Consider the following 24088-nt stretch of genomic DNA (forward strand, 5'->3'; position numbering starts at 1 on the left):
AGGACGTGACTGCCAGTTGGCCCCGGGGGCGGCGGGCGGGGGTTCCACCCAGAGAATCAGAAGCTCCTTCCCTCCCTCCCACCCCTCTCCCCGCCCGCCCGGAAGGAACGCTCGGCCCATAGTTCCCATGGTGGGAGCCATTTCCAAGGATGCAGCCTGGAGAAAGCAGTGTTTGCTGAGACCGTGGGGACCATCTACGTGGTGGCAAAACCCAGGTGAGGCTTTTATAGGAACTTCTAAGATTCCGATGGGCGGGTGTGGAAATCTGCTCGGCCTGTAGGCACGAAGAACACAAGCCTCCTAAATTCCCTTGCTGAAGGAACCTGCCAGCCAGCAATCTGGAGCGGCCCGCCTCCTTTCTTCCTTGTCTCCTTGCCCTTCCAGAATTGGGGCTCACTTCAGATTTCACGGGGGAAGCTCTGAGTTGGCAAACCAACAGCGAAGCCTTTTGCATATGATTTTCATTTATTTGGTAGACATAAAGGAAGTTCTGTATTCTCTCTATTCTTTCACTCGTTTTGCCAATTGGGATCTTTTAAGGGGTTTGTCCGTGGAAACTACCAAGTTGAAGTTAACGGCCTACTACTGTTGGTAATATTCTTTCTTATCCTTTCAGTGTTTGATGTCTGGTAAATTTGCCCCTTTCCTTCTGGATGTCTGTGGGTTGTTTCTTGATCTGTCTAGCTGAAGCTTTCTCATTTTTGATTTTCGGTTTTTGATTTCATGACTTTTGTCTATTGCTTTTTTCAGGTTTCTGTTTCATCAGTTTATGCTCTTATCCTCATCACTTCTTTTTTTTTGTTAGTACTTTGGATTTAATAATTGTATTTTTTTAAAGGCGGAAGCTTTTGTCATTGGTTTTATGTGTTGCTTCTTTTCTGGTGTAAATGTTTAAAGGTAATGAATGCGTCTTTCTTTCATCACGGATTTAGTTACAGTCCATAGTTTTGATGTGCTGTGCTTTTCATTTTACAGGTTTTAAAATATTCTCTGATTTTGCATATGATTTCTTTAAATGTTTATTTTATTTTTGAGAGAGACGGCAATTGGGGGAGGGACGGAGAGAGGGGGACAGGATCCCAAACAGGCTCTGTGCTCACAGCTGTGAGCCTGATGTGGCGACTGAACTCAGGAAAAGTGAGATGGTGACCTGAGCTGAAGTCGGTGGCTCAACCGACTGAGCCACCCAGGTGCCCTTAGCTTGTGATATTTTTAAACTCATGTTTATGTATTGGACATATACCGCTTGAATTTCCAAATATTTGGGGAATTTCCAAATGCCTTTCTGTTATCGACTTCTCCTATAATTTTTTTTTTTTGCGGTTATGGGACATTCTACAGTTCAACTATGTTTCTATCTTGCTGGGAACTCCAAGTGCATCTATGAATGTGTAGTCTGCTGATGGTATGGAAATGTCAGCTGGGTCATGTTGATTGGTACTATTTAGTATTTCATCTCCTTGCTCATTTTCTATCTACTGTGCTTTCAGCACAGTCTGCTTGGGATTCTCTCTCTTTCTCTCTCTGTTCCCCTCCCCTGCTCTCTCTCTCTCTCTCTGTCTCAAAATAAACAAACTTAAAAAAATTCTGTAAAACAACTTTCTTATAGGCAGCATTTTGCATTTTTGTTTTTACTGGCAATCTTTGTATTTTAATTGAATGTGTAAACATTTGCATTTGATATAACTATCAAGAAGATTGTACTTAAATCTGTCACATTGCTTGTTGTTTTCCATTGATACCATCCATTTTTTTATTCCTTTTTCCATTTACCTGATTTTTTTTTTTTGATTCGTTAAGTGCATTTTACCATTCAGTGTTATTTCCACCATTTACTTCTTAGCTATACCCTTGTGTTTTCCCATGGTTGTCCTCAGGTTTATAATACTTCATTTAACTTAGCGCACTTGATTTTGATATTAAATGTTGCCATTTCATGTAACTTAATAGATCTTAACCAAATGCTTCCATTTCCCCTCTTCCTTTCTCCTGTCTTTTACACAATTATACTGCTATGCATGTGTGGTAATCTCTCAAATGCATAGCTATTATTTTTGTTTTATTATTTATTTATTTATTTATTTATTTATTTATTTTTTAATGTTTATTTATTTTTGAGACAGAGAGAGACAGAGCATGACGGGGGAGGGTCAGAGAGACGGAGACACAGAATCTGAAACAGGCTCCAGGCTCTGAGCTGTCAGCACAGAGCCCAACACGGGGCTCGAACTCACGGACCGCGAGATCATGACCTGAGCCGAAGTCGGCTGCTCAACCGACTGAGCCACCCAGGCGCCCCTATTATTTTTGTTTTACACAGTAAAAGATGTTTGAGAAAAATTTAACATGAGCGAACACTTTTAAATTTAGCCACATATTGGGGTGCCTGGGTAGTTCAGTCAATTTTAAGCATCTGACTTTGGCTCAGGTCAAGATCGTGCAGTTCATGAGATCGAGCTCCGCGTCAGGCTCTGTGCTGACAGCTCGGAGCCTGGAGCCTGCTTCGGATTCTCTGTCTCCCCTCTGCCCCTTCCCTGCCCCTTCCCTGCTCATCCTGTCTCTCTCTCAAAAATAAATAAACATTAAAAATGTATATATATTTTTTTAATTTGGCAACATATTTAGCAAGTTAGAATTCTTCATCCCGTTGTGTGTATAAATTTCCATTTTAACCTTCACCTGAAGAACTTCTCTAACATTTTTTGTACCGTCAAACAGTTGATGATAAATTATCTCAACATTTGTTTTTTTGAAAAATTCTTTAATTTGTCCAAGCTAGTGATTGATATTTTCGCTTGGTAAAAACATTCTAGTTTCATAGTCTTCATCTTTAATCATTTTAGAGGTGTCATAATATTTATTTTGGTTTGTATAGTATCTGATGAGAAGTTTGTGATTATGCTTATCTTTCTTTTTCCATATGTTCCTTATTTTTCCTGGTTGCCTTTATAATTTTTTTCTTTATCACTGCTTTTTAGTAATTTGCTTTTGATATACTTTTGAATGTGTGGATCTGTGTCTGTATTTATTCTGCTCTGGGTTCTTTGAGCTTTGACTTAAGTGTGTGGGTATTTTAAATCAAATTTTAAAAATGTGTATTATTTCTTCACATATGTTGGGATAGTTTGCTGTTGTTTCCTATTGCTATTATTGGAGTTGTTTTTGTCTTTGTCATTCGTTGATCTCTCTCTCTCTCTCTCTCTCTCTCTCTCTCTCTCTTTTGGAACCCTAAGTACACATATCTTAAACTACTTGATATATTTCTAATAATCTTTTAATTCTGTTTATTTTCTTTCAGTTTTTTTTCTTACTGTGCTCATTACTAACCATTTCTATTGTTATGTTTTTAATATCAGTGGGATCTTCTTTTGCAGTTTTAATCTGCAGTGAATCTCATTCAGTGACATTTTCACTTCAGATATTTTACTTTTCATACCTAGAAATTCCAGCTGAATTAGAAGTGAAATAGGCAAGTAAAATGAATCCTCCTGCCATGGATGTTTTAGGGGAAGAAATTCTAAAACGTTGGAACTAAAAGCAAACTACAGTGTTGAATATGAGTACTGGATTTATTCTACCCTTTTATTTTTAACATTAATCAGTCAACTTCCACATTAATGAAAGTTGACCATAGTTATCCCCCCCAAAAATACGAAACTAACTCTTAAAAAAATAACCCAAACTGATTCATATTTCTTTTGGTCATGGATAAGATTTTCCTGTTTCTTTGCATGTCTATTAATTTTTGGATACTTGTTAGACATTTTGACATGTTGAGTGTTTGGATTTTGTTGTTGTTGTTTTTTTTTTTTTTTTCTTTAAGGATCACTGGGGTTTGATTTGGCAGCCAGTCATGTTACTGGCAGATCAATTTAATCCCTTTAATCCTATTTTGAAACTTTGTTAGTGCGTGGCAAAAGTAGCCTTTTATCCAGAGATAGACTCTGGTTTCTCTACTCTGGCTTGTGGGAACTCAAATATTTCCCTTTCTGATGTGAATATAGAGCATTGCTCAGCTTATGACTTTCTGCTCCTTCTTTGCTTATCATTTGAAGTTTTACTTTTCACATGTGTGATCGCTTTGTGATGTGCCAAGTTTTCTAGACTAAACAAGACTAAACTACAATTCCCTCTGTAGTGTGTTTCCAGTTAGAATGGGCAACAAATGGAGGAAGCAGTCATCTTGCAGCATGAAAACATCTTCTCCCAGTTTACCCGTTAAACAGTAAACTGGGTATTGCTGTAAAGATATTTTCCAGATGGGATTAAAATCATAATCAACTAACTTCCAGTCAATCAAAAGATGGTCATCTTAGACCTGATTTAATCAGATAGAGGTCTTTATTATTTATTTATGTATTTTTTTAAAGATTTTAATTTTAGTTTTTATTTGAGAGAGAGAAAGAGAGAGAGAGAGAGAGAATCCCAAGCAGGTTACACAGTGCAGAACCTGATGCAGGGCTTGATCCCACAGTCCTGGGATCATGACTGAGCCAAAATCAAGAACTCCACCGACTGAGCCACCCAGGCACCCCTCAGACAGAAGCCTTTAGAAGAAGGTGTAGGCTTTTCCTGAGGAGAGGGACTCCAAACAGCAGCTGGACCTGATAGTGCTTTCCCATTCCCCTGGATTTTCTCTTCCTAACTGTCTGCCTGTGGATTCAAGCTTCATCAAGTTCATAGAGTTCTAGCCTGCTCATGATCCCAATTCCTTGTAATAATTATATACAATTATTTAATCATGCATACTTATTATTATATTAATTAAACATAGGTATATGTTGCATATATATATATATATATATCCATATATATGTCTTGTAACAGCCTCATTTCACCAGCCCCAAAATTGCATAAGTCTATTTATTTGTTTATTTATTTATTTCTTATGTTTATTTTTGAGAGAGAGAGAGAGAGAGAGAGAGAGAGAGAGAGAACGAGTCAGGGAGGAACAGAAAGAGAGGGAGACAGAGGATCTGAAGTTGGTTCTGCACTGACAGTGGAAAGTCCAATGTGGAGCTTGAACTTATGAACCATGAGATCATGACCTGAGCTGAAGTCAGACACTTAACAGACTGAGCCACCCAAGTGCCCCAGCCAATTTATTTTAATAATTGCATATATATATATATATATATATGTATATATATATATATACACACACACACATACACTTAAATACATATATACCTATACATTAATATAATGTAATATAATATAATATAATATAATATAATATAATATAATATAATATAATGTAATAGTTTGTATATCTGCATCCTATTCATTCTGCTTCTCTAGTTTAACCCGGGCTGATTGGAAATACTTATCAAATCCTGAAAGGGATGTCTTTGTAAATTTTTTGAGCTCATTTCCTGTGTGGCTCCCTTTTTTTATGAATTCTGATGCACAGATTTCACCTGCTTTAGCATCCTCAAATTCTGACCTTGCTCTCCTGAACTCAGCAGGACTTTAGGTTTCTGCTTGGATTTTTCCTTCCTGCTAATAATTGCTTCCAGGCACACTAGGACTGTTGTAGGTTTGCCTCACTTTTTTCCCCCTTTCATGAAGTATTATGTCCCGCATGGGTTTTATTCAATATCTGTAAACCACCTTTTAAAAATATTTTCTTAGTTTTCTATTTGTTTTAGGTTGGAAGGTGAAGTTCTAGATAATGAGTACAACATGCCTGAAAACAAATCTTTGGTCTAGATTTTTTTGTTTGTTTCTACATGTTTTAAGGACTTAATTTTTTAGAACAATTTTAGGTTTGCAGCAAAATCGACAGAAATGTACAGAAATTTCCCATATACTCCCTGCCCCTACACATGCCTAGTCTCCTCCATTATCAACATTTTCCACCAGAGTGTTATATTTGTTACACTTGATGAATGTATATTGACACACCATAGTCCTTCTTAAGTTCATAGTTTACCTTAGAATTTATTCTTGAAGTTTTACATGCTGGGAGTTTGGATGGTCTAGATTTTTTAATATGTGAAAGTTGACTGTCCTTAGCGCTAAAATTTCCCATAATGTGCCCACTCTAACCCAGTGACAGAAAATGGAAATATGTCAGACTGTATTTGAAGGTATTGGTGAGGAAGGAAAAAAAAAAAATCCTGATTGTGCCTTTCTAAGTTCATCGGATTCAATTATTCATTTGTATATATTACCTGGTATGTAATATACTCAGAAATTTTTGTTGACCCATACTGAGTTGGGCTTCCAGCACCTACTAACACAGAACCTGTTACATAATTCATTTAAAACAGTAGACTGTAGTAGTTAAGAACTTAAAAGCTAGATAAGATCATATTTGGATTTGAGTTCCTAATTGACTAATTATGTGACTTAAACGCAAATTTATTAATTTCTAGTAGCCTAATCTTCTTCATCTGAAATAGATAACAGTTACAATTTCAACCTCATTGGTTTGGCTGGTTTGGTGTGAAATTAAAGAAAAGAAGGTTTGCAAATTTCTTAGCACTAAGGTTATTGTCACATTCCGAGCGCTCGACTTATTTTTAAAATACTGAGTGTATTTTTTTTATTTAAAAATAATAAATATTTAAATAAAATTAGCCTGTTAGCAAAAACTTTTCTTCATGTTTGAAGAAAAAGGGAACCCGATTTGTTTGGAGCTTTGGATGTGATAGTGTAAGTAATCCAGATGATCCCCTCTTCAGATGCTTGAAACTGAATTCAGCAGGGAATTAAATTCAAACTGACTTATGCAATACAGACCACATATCAATTCACATAACTGAGATGTCCAGAGGTAGAGCAGGTCTCAAGTGGTTGACGAGCTGTGCTAATCAAGAATCTTCTAAAATCCACCCTATTCCTTATGCTGGTTTCACCCTCATACTGACTTCGCTCAGGGTAACCAAATGGCTGTAGTAAATCCTGGGTTTACAACTATATATTTCACCTTCTAAAGTGTGAGAATTTCTACACATGTATAAAACAAATGCCCCTTCTTTTCTTGGATAGCACCACTTGAGGTCACACGCCCATCCCTTCTGGTCAAAGTAATGGCTTATCCTGAGAGATAATCTGGGATTAAATGTCCATATGGTTGAATCAACGAATGGTACAATAGATAGCATATGGTACTTACTTGTGTGCCCCTGACCTATCTCTGTGTTGGGGCTGGAGTTAATCTTACTCAGTCAGCACTATTGCTGTTCAATGGGAAAAATTACAATGACTTCTACGAAGACCATGTGTAACATCCATATTTTTTTTGTGTGTAGAACCAGAGTGTGTTTGAGTATTTTCTGTCGTGGGAAACTTACTGCATGCCCAAGTCACATGCTTCGATTGTTGGCAAGATTTTGATCTGTATGTCTCAGGTTTTGTGTTTGAGAATGAGCTTGGACAAAAAAGATGTCTGCTCGTCTGTACTGACCAAGGCAGTCTGAGAGATACTTATTTAATGGTCCTTTGGTATAAGGAAGAATTTTAAGCGCTTTACGTATATCTAATTATTTAATACTTTTTTTCAAGTTTATGAAGCTAGATCCAGAACCATTTGCATTTTACAAATGAGGTAACCTGCAGAACGTAAGGGTCACAAAGAAATTAGCAGAGCTAGGGATTGAAATCCAGCTAGTCTGGCTCCCAAATCCATGTTCTTAACCAAATACAATAATACAATATTTATTAGTTGAAAACTTTAGTCGAGAGAGAGATGAAAGACTATAAAACCTATTTAGTTAGTAGGGAAAACTTGCTCTAGCTCACTCTACCAATTTATCTATCTATCTATCTATCTATCTATCTATCTATCTATCCTCATCTATCTAATCTATTGATCTATCATCTATCTATTTTCCTATCATCTATCTATCTTCCCATGTATCAAAATAACCTATTTTGCTAGCAATAGTAGGGGTACATTATTGAATAACTTGTAATAACTACTTCCAAATGTTCCACTCTTTATTTTTAATATGATGCATATATACTTTATTCATTCAGTTATTCACTAAAAATGCACTACACATGTATTCAACCCTAGACACTGAACTAGTTCCTTGGAATAGAAGGATTTAAGATAAGTCTGCTGTTCTTAAGGATGCCACAGTCTTGTCCCCTGGACAAATGTTTTTGAAATTGTAGACCATAAGTCATCATTTCAATTAAAAAAAAAATAGAATGGAAAATGTCAGAATTCTTTATATGGAACAAGTGTAAGTGTTACCTTACACTTACACAAGTTTTGATGTGTCTTGTTGGTGAGTGTTCTATGTACTAGTTTATGGTATAAACTGTGTTTCTTAATGTAGGGAATGGCCCAAAATATGTTAGAATGACTACATTAGAACCTAGTCAACCAAATCTTTAGAACTTTCTTAACCATTTTACTTTATATCATTATATTACAGGGACTTGAGGAAAAGGGCTGTATCTTATATTCCACTTCATCCCTCCTGGCACACATTCTAATAATTTGTTCAGGATAACTGCTTAATGCAACCGGTTGTCTTCCTGATTAATGAAGAAGAAATGTTTTATTTGGAATTATTGTTGTCCAGTTTTGATTGATAACTACTTTCTTTGGATTTATTTTAGGAGTCATTTAGACAATATGTTTGAGTTTGTGGTGAGGAAAACAAGTGGTTGGCTGACCAAAATTTTGAGTTTTTCAACCAATTTATGTTCTTTTTAGAGACAGAACCCAAGCCTAGTTTATGAGCAGCTATCACAAGGCAATAATTCTTGTTCTCTAACCTTATTAAAGTAGATTTGTTTTGTCAATGTTGAGGTAAAATGGCTTTAAATAGTATTATTAAACCCTAAGCTAAGCAATAGCTTTACCATCAGACTTTATGCTTTGTGGTTGCAGCACCTTATGGATTTATTCTCCTTGCTGTCAGCATAAAAAAAGACCAGCTGGAAAAGCCTACATTAACTGAAGACCACAGGATTCTGGACATGCAGATGACCCAACATTAGGGAATCTGGGATGGAAATTTCATGTGTGTGGAACAATTTCATTAACCCAGAAATGCTGCTGACTATCTCTTTCTCTTCACCTCTCAAACTTGTGCAAGCACATAAAAATATGGAATAGTTTCTACCATTTTCTCTGAACTAACAGTATCCTTTGGCATCTCACCTCTATGGAAAGTATGGAAAGAAATAACCAAAGCAAACAATTTGTTCTCTTTGAGTCTAAGAAAATGCATTAGAACAACCTTTGTAGGAGGTTCATGGCTTTTCCACAAAGAATGTCTGTGTAGTTAATGTTCACATGTTCATTTTTAATCTAATTTCTTTTCTTTCTAAACTTATTGATAGTCATCTGGAAAAGTAATTCCTGACAAGATTTATTCATGTTACAGAACACTTCCTTAACTAATTTTCACTGTAGTTTGATATGAGTCTTTAAAATCTATCATCTATCTATCCACCTATCTATCTCTCCATCTATCAATCATTCACCTATGGCCTTCCTTCCTTCCTTCCTTCCTTCCTTCCTTCCTTCCTTCCCTCCCTCATTCATTCACTGGTTTAAACACAAAGGAAAAAACCTCAAGGAGCTTAAAAGATAATAATAGTACTCCTCAATGCTTACTCAAATCTTTCACAGAATTCTCTAGGTAGCTACTTTTACAAGGCATTTATTCTGGTAATATTGCATAAGTATAAATTGATGCAAAAGTCACAAATATCTTTCAAAAAGTGACTGTGAGAAAGTGCCTGGAAACCTTAAAAGGTAGCTCATAGCAGTGTGATGTTTCATTGTTATGTTTTGAAATTGCTTCTTAATAAAGTAAATTAAGTTCATATGGGAAGAAGAGATGGGAATTAATTTACTGTACCTTAAGAACTCTTTCTAGGAGCTTGGGAAATCAATTTTTGGTCACTCTTGTCTGTTTGTGCACTTACAGTGCAGCATCTAAAGCTCTCCATAAACATGGCTTTAGGCTAGAAGGAATATTCCCACTGGTCTTAATAGAATTAGTCGTTTGGAGGAACGAGTCCCACTTAATGTTGGCAGTTAATTTAAGGTAAGGGCTTTTTGGGTTCTCCCTTAGGCAAACAATGGGCAATTAAGTACATTTTACCTTTGAAAACCTGAAATGTGTTTTCATCTACGTCTACATGTAACCCAGACTCTGAGTCAATGAAACATACTTATGAATATTTCTGTCACATACAGGTTGGAGTGGTGTAGTGGTATTAATTTGGGGGTGTTCGACTAAGCAAATATATTAGTGTTTTAACGTTCAGAGATCCAGTTCTCTTTAAAATGACCCTTTAGGGGCGCCTGGGTGGCTCAGTCGGTTAAGCGTACGACTTCGGCTCAGATCGTGATCTCACGGTCCGTGAGTTCGAGCCCCGCATCGGGCTCTGTGCTGATGGCTCAGAGCCTGGAGCCTGCTTCAGATTCTATGTCTCCCTCTCTCTCTGCCCCTCCGCCGCTCACACTCTGACTCTCTTTCTCAAAAATAAATACACGTTAAAAAAAATAAATAAATATAAAATGACCCTTTAGACAGTAGTCTAAGCCCCATCTTGCTTGACTAGTAGGTTTTCAGTCCTTTGTGAGATTCCACACCCCAAGGATTTCTGGGTGATTCTGAATAACGTTTATGTGTTTACAAATTCTTCCTGTTTGTCACTTGTCCCAGATCTTATGTCTATAGGTGATGACATTCCCAAAATAACTCCAACTAACCATCTGTTATGTCCTGGACTTCCAGCCCACACGTTGCAGGGGCCATCTTCATCAGCGGGGGTGCCTTTGATCTTGCCTTTACTACCCCAAATCTATTTGTGCCTTCACAATTCTCTTTGAAACGGAGCAAGAGGAAGGAAAAAGAACAAAACTGTTTACCTCATGCTCTCAATTATCAATCCATTTCCTAGTCAACATAATTATAATTTGCAGAGATAGAGCATAACTCTTCATGAAGATATTTTACATTTTTATGCTTACAAAATTAATTCACTATAATTAGGGCTGTCAGACTTAGTAACAAAAGTGCTATATATACTTTATACTTGCATAGAAGTTATTTGTTCTGTGCCTGAAATTTCAATTTAACCAGGCATCTGTATTTTCTCTGGCGGTCTTAACTAACTCAGAATCTTCCTCCTAGTACTGGTTACTTTTAAAAAAGACATTTTGAATCGGCAAAAATAATCCAATTAAGAATAAATCTAGCCTAAGGCATCTAAACCTTCCCCTAAAGACATAGAGAAATTTTTTGATCCTTAAAAATAGCAATTTCCATCATCATTTATCTATCAATGGTTCAAGGATATTCGAGTTAAGTTTCAGACCATCCTTCAAATGGCTATTTCCCTTCCTAAATGGCTATTTCGGTGCTTAGTGTGAAATTTCTCTTCAAGGTAGTGCCCTGACCTTGGGGATACTTCTTTTGTTTCAAGGTTGGTTGATAGGATGATTTCCTCAGATTCTCCTTTCTAGAAGTCTGAAGGATAATCCCTTTCCTATGTTCCAGTTTTTGCCACTCTAGTCCAATCATAAGGAATATAGAAAGCATTTGAAAATTATGTCAGCGGTATTTTCAGAACTGTCCAAATGAGAAAAGAAAGAGATGGGAAAAGTCATGTTGCCCCCATATAGAAATGTCTTCACCTGTAATCTAAATGAAGGGGCTTCTCGAATACTGAAGCTCTTAGTTGTGTTAGAATTCTTACAATTCTTTGCATTTAGTGATATGACAGGGGCACTGGCTGAAGTTTAGCTGTAAAATGTTTGGCCAGAGTAGTATTTGGTGCGTTTGGGTTAATTCTGCATTGAGAAAACAGACACTCTGCTCTGGTGTGGATCACAAAAATCTGCAAACTCAGTTTTTATCACCTATTTACTGTCAGATTTGTATCAGTGCTGAAATGCTCTAGCAATCAAATTAATTCAAATCTGCCTTAGCATCTCTTTACCCTAAGATTAAAAGTATGCACAGTATTGTGTTACGGAATATGTTTGCATGGTTTCCTTGCACTCAGCTTACCTAGTTTAGACCTTGCTAATGCAGCCTTTCGATCGGTTAACTACTGACGCATTAGCTCTATTATCTGTTGCCTCAAAAATTTGTAACAGAGTCTGACCCTTTGACCCCATCCTGGCAAAGTAGTAATTAATGTCAGATACATTTTGATAACACTATTAAAATTGTTTTAAATGCTGGAGCAGCTAATTAGAGAGAGTAGTTTCCTGTATTACTTTACCAACCACCGTCCCAGGGTGAATATTATCTTTGTGATTAAACACAACAAAATACCTAACACTTCAAGAAAATAATCAAATAAAGCATATTTCTGTAGAGGGTGTGTTTATCTAGGGAGCTTATTTAACAAAGCAGCAATTCCTTCTCCTGTACGATTCAGAGAGTGAAATGGCACTCTGACCCAAGACATTCTTTACATGATGATGGCACTGTTTGTGTTTTGAGAAGTTATGAAACTTGGCGAAGGTCATCGTTGGGTCCTGCAATCTGGTACAAGATTAATTTTTCCAATATATTTTGTGGGTGTAGAAAGGATCAGGGGAGGCATGTAGGTCAGGAAAGCTACAGGCATGTGGGCTAGTGTCTGATGAAATTTTCCTTTGACACCTGCTGCCTGTCCACATTTTTTTATGAGGAAATGTTGCTTATGCTTGATGAGCCAGGAATATTTTGACCGTGACCCTATTCACTTATGAATATATCCTAGAAACCTCTTTATTTTCAGATTTTGTAAATACTAGACTAAAGCTGGGAAATCAAGACATAATTTGGTCCCAAATATTTTTTTTTTCAACATTTCACATTAATTAAAGCCTAAGATGCATTTGGCTAAGCTGTTAAAGTAATTTTAAATCCAAACCAACACTTGGTCAAAGTAATCTCATCTTTAAAAAATCTCATGATTACTTCACACAGTATCATTGGATTTCTTTTTTTCTCTTTAATAAAGTGGATGTGGTATGCAGGATGCAGGATTTTTTTTTTTCCTCTTCCTTTTTTCTTCTAACTGAAAACAATCAATAAATGGGTAAGAAAACAGGTTTACTTTTTGAAACTTTCAAACTACTATTTTGAATACTTTGAAAAGTATCATCAAAACATGAAATGAATAAGTGGACTGCGTTGTAAATTTTCAATACCACTAAGGAAAAATTTTGTGATTTTATGTTAGAAAAAGAATTGGGGATATCTGATATTAACCGCCATATTGGTTTATCCACACCTCCCTGGTATACTCAGCTCCATCAGTATGGGTAGATGCTGGAACACACTCTGGTCGTTTCCATTTTGTCTTTGAGTATATGACTTACTTCACCTCACAATCCCTCACATTTCTCATCTAACCCTCCAAACTCTATACCACTTTCAAGGAAAGGTGTCTGCCATGAGGACATTTCTGACCATTCAAGCACACAGCAGACTGTCTTATGTCACCATTCTCCTCCGGGTCAGTAATACCAGGACCTTACTACGCATAATTAATGCAAATTGATCTCTTACCCTATGCCTGGAATGTATTGATTTATTTAGTCTTATGAACAATCAAAGAAGGTAAGTATTGCCATTTCTGTATTCCGCAGAAGATGAATGTTTGCTTTAGAGATGTTGAAAAATTGACCTAAGGATACCTAGCTGATCTACACTGATTCTAAGCTCCTTATACTATGTCATGTGGCTTCACAACAGGGATCTAGTCAATACTGCAAGGCAGCTATGGGTGTGGCTTGGAGGGAGAGGAGAAATGGTTCCAGAAGGCTTCTGATTTACCTAAGGGAAATGGACTTCAGAAGATAGTGTGCCCCAGTCTTTTGAAACCCATTCACATAAGCTTGTCCAGGTGAAAACTCATGGGACAAACACAAACACACAGGGGCATACACACACACACAGGCACCCACACACATGCACAAGCAAACACTGAGGGCCTGTATATAGGGTGGAGCAGGCAAAGAAGCACATTTAATCAATCCCTCATCTGTATTTTGGGTCTCAAGTCAAGAAAGAATCAGTATTTCTGATGGCTTCCTGTTTTAGGCTGCTTTACCTCCTGTCTCTCCCTTTAGAAGCTGAGCATGCTACTAACTATTTTGTGTCTCCCACATTTGTTGTTGGATTTACTTATCATTAGCTTATTTATCCTAAAATATGCTAAATGTGGCAATTTGGGCTGCTAAAAGAAGTTTTTGTTTTTGTTTTTGTTTTGTTTTGTTTTTTTAATACAAGATCTTATCTTGGGGGGGAACACAAGAGTTATATTTGTGGCTTTTACTATCTTAGTCCTTACAGTTTAAAATGAGTCATACTTGCTGTTTTCCCACATATTCTAAGGAGAAACTGCCACAACGACATCTTCAAAACACTCATATTTAGTCATATAAACGCAAGGCCTGTGATGACTGCCCAGTGATAAGGTGTGCTTATTACTTGAATCTTGCATTCTGTTCTGGAACTTTCTAGGGCCAAAGAGACGATGATGATAGGAAGCCCAAGAAACCGGGGTGGCCACAAAATTGTAAGGACCCAAGAAATATTTTGGAAACAGCTCTTAGGTTTTGCTAAATTCTGAGTTCCTCACTAAGACCTCAGTGGCAGCAAGGATCACTGAATACTAAATTGGCTCAGGTATGGATCTCTGAATTTTGAAAACTGATGTATGTGGATAGCTACCTTTCTAAAATAGCTATGATTTCTTTCCCACATCATATCAGTGAAGGAATTTACAAGGGTCCAACAGTACTCTGGCCTTCTAGTGTCATGCATTTGTGACTCAGCATTCTGTGGATTGCATATGGCTGCCTTCTGTGGGCACTGCTTCCAGGAGACTAGCTGTTGTCTGTGGTGCCCACAGCCCTGAGGTGGCCTTTTAAGAAGTCGTGTGTTTAATATCACTGATCAGCTCAATCCTCACATTCTGTGTTTATCAGGACTCTCCAGAGAAACATAAACAACAGGATATATGTATGCTGAGAGAGGTTCCTTTTACGGAATTGGCTTCCACGGTCGTGGGGGGCTGGCAAACCTGAAATCTAGAGAGAAACCTGGCAGGATGGAAATTCATGTAAGAGCTGAAGCTGAGTCTTGAGTTCGAAGTGAACTGACTGAGAACTCAGGCAGGGTTTCTACGTTGCTGTCTTAAGGCCACCTTGGGCATTGTTTCTCACTTAGGAAACATCAGTCTTTGCTCATAAGACCTTCAGTTGATTGGATGAGGCCCCAACATTGTGATGGGGAATCTTCTTTACCCAAAGTTGACTGATTTAATTAATCATATATAAAAAACATCTTCATGACAACATTCAGACTGGCACCATAGCTTAGCCAAGGAAACAACTGGGCACCATAGCCTAGCCAAGCTGACATAAAATTAACCATCAGACACGCTCTGCCTCCAGATTAGAATGATACGGAAAGATAAATATAAAGAGAGGAAATGTAAATTGTTTAGAAAGTGAGGTTTGGATTTTTTTCTTGACCTTTAATGTTTTCTTTAATCAAGAACATGTGAGCAATAATACTGTCCCCATCTCACATGCAGTTACAGTTATGCTAAAATCAATAAATTGGTGTCTAGTGTACTATTGCATGTGAGTCACTTGAGCTGGAAATAAAATATAAACTGGAGAAGCTGGTTCTCAGCGTTCCTTTGTTATGGAATCATTTTAATCAAATCAACATATTTTAGTCTTGCAAACTTATTTATTCCAAAATATTCATTGAACGTCCTGCACGATTTTCAACTCTGGATACATGGCAAAGAGCAAAACAAAAAAAAATCTGTTTTCATGGACTTCATATTTCAGTGGGTGTTGGCTGATGATGAAGAAGTAAAGGCGACACTGGTGGGAGAGGGAAAATTTTAAGGTGGCTTATTATGTGAGGTGTCTCTATGGAGGTCATGTTTGAATGGAGATCTGAACAAAGAACATGAGTTCTATAGATATCTGGGGAAGGAAGAAATGGCAATGTACAGAATATTCAAGAACCAGCTGGAGATAAGTGTGGCTATAGTGAGGAAGAATAAGATAGGAGATGATGTTAGAGGAGAGGGGCAAGGACATCCAAGCCTTAGCTGGTGAGGGATTTGGAACTTAAGTCTTCATGAGAATTTTGAGTGCAAGAGAGATTCCGGTAGATTTTGAAAGGATTCTTCCGAAGCTCCGTAGAGAAGAATTTCTACTTGAGGCCAGGCTGTGGTATTTAAAGAGTCGCTTGAACCAAGGACATAGCAGTGGAGAGAGTGAGAAGTGTCAGATTCCATATATATCAAACACATCTATCCAGCCTGAATGGTACAATGCTACAATTTGTATTAAGGTGCCTCCCCAAGGGCAGATGCAAACATAGAAGCTCTCGCTGGCATAGTGGGTCCCCTTCAGTTAAAAGTGTGAGACATCTGTTGGGGTTAGGAGGAGACACAGGAAAGACATGAGGCCTAGAGATGAGGTGGAGTTGCGGTGTTGTGTCTCTTCCCAAGCAGATGCAATGAGTGAGTCATCTTCTGCTTTACTCTTCCTCTGAAGAGAGAGAGAGAAAGAGAGGCAGAGAGAGGAGAGTGAGCAGACCTGGAATCAGCTTGTCTGTTCACTGAGTAATAAGCTTTCCCCTTTTCCAGATGCTTTGGTTTTCTTATGTAGAGTTCACATCCTTCCTCCGACCCCTTTGCCCGCTCCTTCAAAGTATCTCCCTTCCAAATTTTTTTTAATTAATTAATTTATTTATTGGGGGATAATAATTAATAATTAATATATAATATGAATATAATTAATAATAAATAATAATTTATTGGGGGATAATATTATTGGGGGATAATAATTAATTATTATTAATTAATAAATTAATTAATTTATTTATTGGCAGAGAGAGAGAGAGGGAGAGAGAGAAACCCAAGCAGGCTCTGTGCCGTCAGAGCTCAATCCCATGAACTGTGAGACCATGACCTGAGCCCAAAGAGTGTCAAGAGGCAGAAAGTTAACTGATTGAGCCATCCAGGTGCTCTGCCTTCCATCATTTTCCAGGGAAGCACAGGAACCACAAAAGCTACACATACAGACTGACTTGCGAAAGATACCAAAGCTCAAAGAGTAACTGATTCCACTAAGGGGGTGTGCTGGGGTGGAGAAGATAGGACTTGTGAGGCTAAGACAGGACTGGGGCATCACATCCCACAGCTCGTTGCAAGGTGAGTTGAGAGTGGATTGGTAATCCAACACCTGGGGATAGAATTCTTTGTATGAGTGAGTGTATTGGGGAGAACATGTTGGATCAACCCCAGAGCCGGTTTGTTACCCAAAGAAGAGGGTAAGGGGGTCACCTGGCTGGTCAGGTGGTACAGCATGTGACTCTCGATCTCAGGGTCATGAGTCCCAACTCTATGTAGAGTGTAGAAATTACTTTGAAACAAAACAAAACGGAACAAAAACATTGAAGACATACTAAAAGGTAAGGGATTTAATAAGATTCGAAATATCAACCCTGCTACACATCTTGATGTAAATGTGTGAGGAAGAGGAGAATGTTGTTTAAATATCTTGTCTGGACCATAACTTCTTTAAATGATACATAATTGATTCCTGTTATTCACAGTACTTAGGTTCTATAAAGTTGCTGTGGATATGAAACTAACAAATATGGACCCATTGCAAATAGATATCTGTAAGCTTTTGGTCAGGATATTTTCATAAATCAGTTAATGCATAATCTTGTCTTACATGTGTTTATCTTTATAGACCCCTTCTTTAATATATATTGTTAATGCATTAACACTGAAATCATGGCCAACAGTACTATAGCTCCTGTCTGAAGGAAGCTTCTCTAAAACATATATTTTCTCTGTAAGGCACATCACAGCTGTCTTGCTCTGAGGAACAGTAGACAGCAATCAGCACCATACTTGGAGGCCATTTTAAATAGCAAAATCTCCAACAAAAGCCCAAAACTTTTAAAAAATAGGGAAACGTAGCTCTAAATAGACCATGAAAAGGACACGTGTTTACAGTATGAAAGCTGAAACAAGAAATCAGGGCATCGCCTTACTTGACCTCGTATGGGCACATGCACATCAGGCAAATGTGAGTCAGTTTTTCACCGCTCTGCATATGTCCATGAATAATCATGAAAGCACTGTAAATATAGATTTGAGGTTACAAATACATTTTTGTGAGTGGGATTTGCAAATATGAATTTGCAAATACTTTAGATCACCTTTACTTCTCTGGAAATGGACTACAGTGAGTCAAAAATATTTATTAAAAAAGTTATGAACAACACAAGGACTACTTATTTCTTCCTATCTGTGATTTGCACTTGTACAAAAGAATCCAGGGTCTATGTAATTCTCCTGGAGTTATTTTAGAACTCAACTGGAAATATGAAGAAGTGAATTTAGGCAGTTTGGAGTGTGCACCTTTGTCTGTTGGTTAGTCTCTGTGTTGCTATGACCACCCATTGTCTATTTCTGGAATGGGTACAGTAACACATATTTCAAAAAGTTGCTATGAAAATTGATTGAAGTATCTAGCAGTTTTGAGCAGCTAGTACATTTTTGTCGATGCCATGCCATGTTTCCAAACCCAGCTTTTGTTGTAGCTTCATAGTCTCTCTTGATTCCTCTTACCCTCTGCTTCTAGGAAACACCAAACAAAATAAAGGAGTATTTTTCAGTAATCACTACCCTAAGATTGTGATACGATAATCTTGTTCCCATTTTACGCATGATTATTCACCTATCTAGCAAGTTCTTTTGGAACATAGTAGAGAATAAATAATAAATGTTAAAAAAATGTACGAACAATGAAGTCATATTTACTTTTTTAGGCTTTGGTGGAACTGGCTTCATTGTGAGATGTATAAAGTCTAGCATTTCTCTTCTAAATATTTATAAGTAAGAAATATAAACATGAGTTTGTGGCTAAGCACCACGCTTAGGATGGTATATGTTTTGATGCAAACAACATAATAATAAAAGAAATGGAACTCTAAAACAGAGGATTTGCCTATTTTTATGAAAGTTATATGAAGATGCATTTAGAGTTTATGAAGAACAGGTCTAACATGGCCAAACCCAAGTATTTTTCTACATTTGAAGCATCAATGAAATGAAAGGACTAGCACTGAATGACAATTTTAATAGTCCATTAATAGTAACAATAATTGAATCATTTATTGTAAGCACTCATTATTTATTAAACATTCTAGTGAAACTGTGCCTTATGTTACATATATTTCATATCAATCTGCAGTGGAAGCAATTTCTATCTCTATTTTAGAGAAGAAAGTAAAGTTAAAGAAGTTATGGGGGCACCTGGGTGGCTCAGTCAGTTAAGAATCTGCCTTCACCTCGGGTCATGATCTCGGGGTTTGTGGGTTTGAGCCCCGCATAAGCCTCTGTCCTCACTCCTTGGAGCCTCGAACCTGCTTCAGATTCTGTGTCTTCCTCTCTCTCTTCCCCTCCCCCACTCACACTCTGTCTCTCTGTCAAAAATAAATAAACAAAAAAAAAAGAAAAGTTATGGAAATAGTCTAAGGTCACGTAGCTCTTAAATAGCACGGCTGTGATTGGAACTCAGGTTCTGTCTCTAAACTTCCATTTGTCTTTTCTAAACTTTCATTTATCTTCAATGACTGGATTAGTAATGAATTCTATGAAATATTTTAATCAAACCGCTAGGTTTGTATACAGCCTGCAAAAAAGCGGGATCCCAAAACTTCTAAAGAGGATCTTCAAAGCCTTATATTTTTAAAAGTGTTTTATTATTTATTTTTGAGAAAGAGCAGGGGAAGGGGCAAAGAGAGAGGGAGAAAGGATCCCAAGCAGGCTTGGTGCTGTTGGCAGAGTCTGATGTGGGGCTCGAACTGGAAGATCATGACCTGGGCTGAAATCAAGAGTCAGATGCCCAACCTACTGAGCCACCCAGATTCTTATTTAAAAATCTTTGCTAGACAAACAAGTCTACTTCAAATATGGGGCTGTTTCATCTGGGAACGGCAAGTTAAAAGGGACGGCCCCAGCCATGTAGAGGCTAATTGTCATTGCTAGAATGATTATCAACATAGAGGTTTTGTTAGGAATAACAACGTAAAATTGAGAAGATGTAACTACATTCAGATAGGAAAAATGAAAATTATTAAAACCAGAAAATATGCTCTATATAAATAGAGTAAAGCACTTTTTCTTTCTTCCAGATTTTCCATCCTGACCTACAAAGTATGGTTTATGTTGGAAAATGTTTTTATCTTAGTCATTTTGGTTTTGGGGATAGGTATAACACATTAAAACTCATCTCTATCCTGTATCGTTTCCTTTTCAATCAACCTCAGCTTTCCGTGAGTAAAAAATAACAGAGTGCCTGTGTGAGAACACAAAAGATAAAGCTCTAAGATTTTTTTTCCCCCTCTCTAAAGAGGCTTATGCAATGATTGGAGCAGACACCAGGAAATTAGACCAAATGGTAGTGTTAAATCCATTAGCCAACCTACATTCTCCAGTGAAAAATGACATAACTTTTAACAGTTTGGGTGAAAAAATTAAATATGTGGCTAGGATCTTTAATTCCTTTGTGGGTTACTCCCCCAGTAAGTATTTGCTAAAGTTTCACCATATGTACTTACTTGGCTCACGGTTGAGATCACGTGCAAAATTTATTTAACAGGCATATTCTCAAAACCGTTTAAGCCATGAGAGGGTCTTTTCCATTTCCTTGGTAGGTTTTTATTCCTTGTATTTTATTTAGGATTTGGGGACTATGTGAGTGTGTGTGTGTGTGTGTGTGTGTGTGTGCGCGCGCATGCACATGTAAATGAGTTTTGTAAGAGATTTTAGGATTAGTTAGACAATGTAAACATTCAGTTATCTAGTCTTTCATTCCTTGGACTGAAATACTTTCTTAGAGTTAAAAGAAACACCATTTATCAAAATGAAAGGGAAACCTGCAGAAGAGAAATATTCCCTGTTGTTAACCAAATGAAGTGAGACTTTAAAGTCTACCTGTAGTTAAGGAACGCAAATCAATACCATCTATAAAAACCCAAGCAAGGCCAAAAATCAGATGCCTTTTTTTTTTCTTTTTCAAAAAGTAAAACACTTCAACGGATTTTTGAGCCTGATGGTTAGAACAAAACATTAGCTGTAGGCGCTAAGAAGTTGCTTACAATACAAAATGGGAAAAACCCATTTTTCCTGAGGTCAGAATAGCAGGCTCACCACAGGATGCAATTTAAAGGATACTCAGTGGTCTCCACCTGTCCAGATTCTTGCTTTCCCTGCTTGCCATGGTACCTATCATTATGAAAGAGATTCTTCAACATCTAGAGTGATTTGGATTGACAGTCAACTGAGAACAAGTCCCTTCAAGAATATGCCTTATTGGGGGAGGGGGGGCAAAGGGAAGTCACCCAAAGGGCACCCTGAGGTAAAGATTGAGGCTGCACGAAAGATATTTTGTACTGCTTGGTAATGTGACTTGGGGAAGGCATTGAGTCAGATGTTTAGTTATACTGTTGTGGCTTCTCAGTGGAATCCATAACTAACACAGAGGAAAGGGTTACTCTTTTACATCCTAGGCAGAAAGCGCACACTTAACTAGAGAAAAAATATGGCAGGACCAATTCTTTGGAGGCATTCTGTTGAAAGTCTTTCTAATTTCATCATCATGCCAATATTGCATGTGCATCAACATCCGAAAGAGGGCTAGTTGACCAGAAGACAGCAATAAGCCATGTGCAGCTCATGAGCATATGATCACTTTGGTTTATTTGAGGAGAAAATGAGAATTGTATGTGATGGAAAGTCAGTTCACATAAATTTAAACAATAGAAGTGAATTTATTGGCTCATAAAGTTGAGAAGTCCACTGAGGTACAGGTGATTTTAGGCATGTCTCAATCTAAATGTTCAAATAAGGTCATCGAGTTTGATCTACTGGTGTCTTTCTTTTCTCCCTGTACCCCCCACCCCTTGTTTTTCTTCTTCTTCTTTTATCTGATTTCTTTTATGTTTGGTTACAGAAATGACCATGTGAAGCTCAAGTTTGTAGCATCCTTATATCTCTGATTCTAGAGAACCAGGGCAAGTTTTCTCTTTCTGGGTCTTTATCATTCTGCCCCAAAAGGATTTACACGGGCACTTCTTGTTTAGCCCTAAATCAGCTTTAAGCTTTTGTTCCCGCAGTTATACTGTACAAGCATGGAAAATGTTTTGGTTTATTTTGATATTCAGAAAAACGTGCTGAGGAGACATTGCAGAAAATTATTTTTGGCAAATGCTCAGGTCTTTCCTTCAATCATAATGACAAAAATGGCTACATGCTGATAACTGCCATATTATCAGTGTTTCACCTGATCCGACAAGTTCATACTGATAGACATGTGCACCGGGGAATTTCATATCTGCATACTATGCATAAATTCCTTCTTTGTCAATCTCCATGGGTTTCTGCTACTAAAACAATAATTTTTATTCAAAATTAAAAAGGCTGTAAAGCAAAACAATGGTAAGGAACACAAATGTTCCCCTTTTCCTTTCTGTTAGTTACAATAAGGGATCTAAACCTTATACATATTTGAGGAATTCCAGCAAGTTTACTGTTCTCTTTGACTCTCCAAACTCTTTAGACAAACAAGAAGGCATGACTGAGAGAAGGAAAGAGGTGGTGAAAACAGTGTTCAGGAACAAAACAAAAACAAAAACAAAAACAAACAACAAAAAAAACTTGACCAAAGTGTTTGTCAGTACATGAGAACTTGAGGAAAATATAGATCAAGTGACAAAGCATATAACTCAGTAAAATAACTATTGTGAAATATTTACTACCAGACTTTTAAAATATATAGGTTTTGGAATGCATTCAGTCATTTGATCATGGAATAAGCTTTAAAAAATGTTGAAGGCCAGGCAGAAAAATTTACAATTTGGAAGTAATGTTTCTTGAGGAAAAAAAAAAGAATTAAAAATCTGAAATGTAAATCTACTTTCATTCAATGCGGGAAAGAGTTTAATTTTCAAGAACATGTACCAAACATACATACACACACAACTCTTTAGGAGCAAACCTATCATATAATGGAAGTATCCAGTCTGTGAGGGACTTGCTCTGAAATACAGAGGTACAGCAGTAGTTACCCAGACATCCAATAAAATGCAACCCTTGGGAATGGTAATATTTTATCATTCATTTCTCAGCTCCAGAGAACATCAGTGAATGTGCATCAACGATGCTTCAGAAAAGCTTGTGTCACCAGAATTATGTTTTATTTACAATAATTGACTCTATTTGGCTTGTGTTCCAGTTTTTAAGAGACCACAGTAGAAGGATCTTGATACATGTGATCACTGTAGTCCATAATACATCTAATTATGCTGTAGTTTGCAATGGGGAGTCACTTTTAATCTGAAACTGTGACTTTTTTTGATGTGTAATGACAGTTAATAGCATAGCAAGGCTTTGAAACAACAATACAAATGCCAGGTGACTTATTCACAGTCACACAAGGGTAGAATACATAGTGACTTCTTAAAATTTACTCATCTTTACAGAAATGCTAGAGGGAAATTATATTTGGAAGCATCAATCAATCAATCGATCAATATTTATAAAGGACCTCTACTGGGCCCACAGTACTATGATAATTACTTTTCACAAAACAAGAGAAACATAAGATATGATACTTTCAGGTATGCTAAATTGTATCATACTGCCTGTAAATGCAATTTCTTATCACCAAAGTCGCTGTCCATGATGGGCTGGAAAACAGAGAATTGAAGCTGAACCTTGAAGGATTTGTTGAATTTAGAGAAGCAAAACACATAGATTTCATGGAGAGGAAGGGAAAATATGCAAAGGTGAAGTGTTAGATGTGGGCATATCCGTACGAGGAAGAGGCATGAGATGGTTAAGGAAGAAGTGGGAATGTTTTGTTTGGATATAGCAAGCTTGCCTAGGTAAGAAAGGATGAGTGTAAGACAGGCTTTCAAATTCCCTCAAGGAATTTGGAATTTAGATTTGATATAAGAGAAATAAAACATTTATCTTTCTGGGTAGGAGAATGATATTTGGACAATCATAATTGGCAATGATATTTGTTCCACTGATACAGCAAAGT

This window comes from Panthera tigris, chromosome B3 (genome assembly GCF_018350195.1).
Source record: "Panthera tigris isolate Pti1 chromosome B3, P.tigris_Pti1_mat1.1, whole genome shotgun sequence".
NCBI lineage: Eukaryota > Metazoa > Chordata > Mammalia > Carnivora > Felidae > Panthera > Panthera tigris.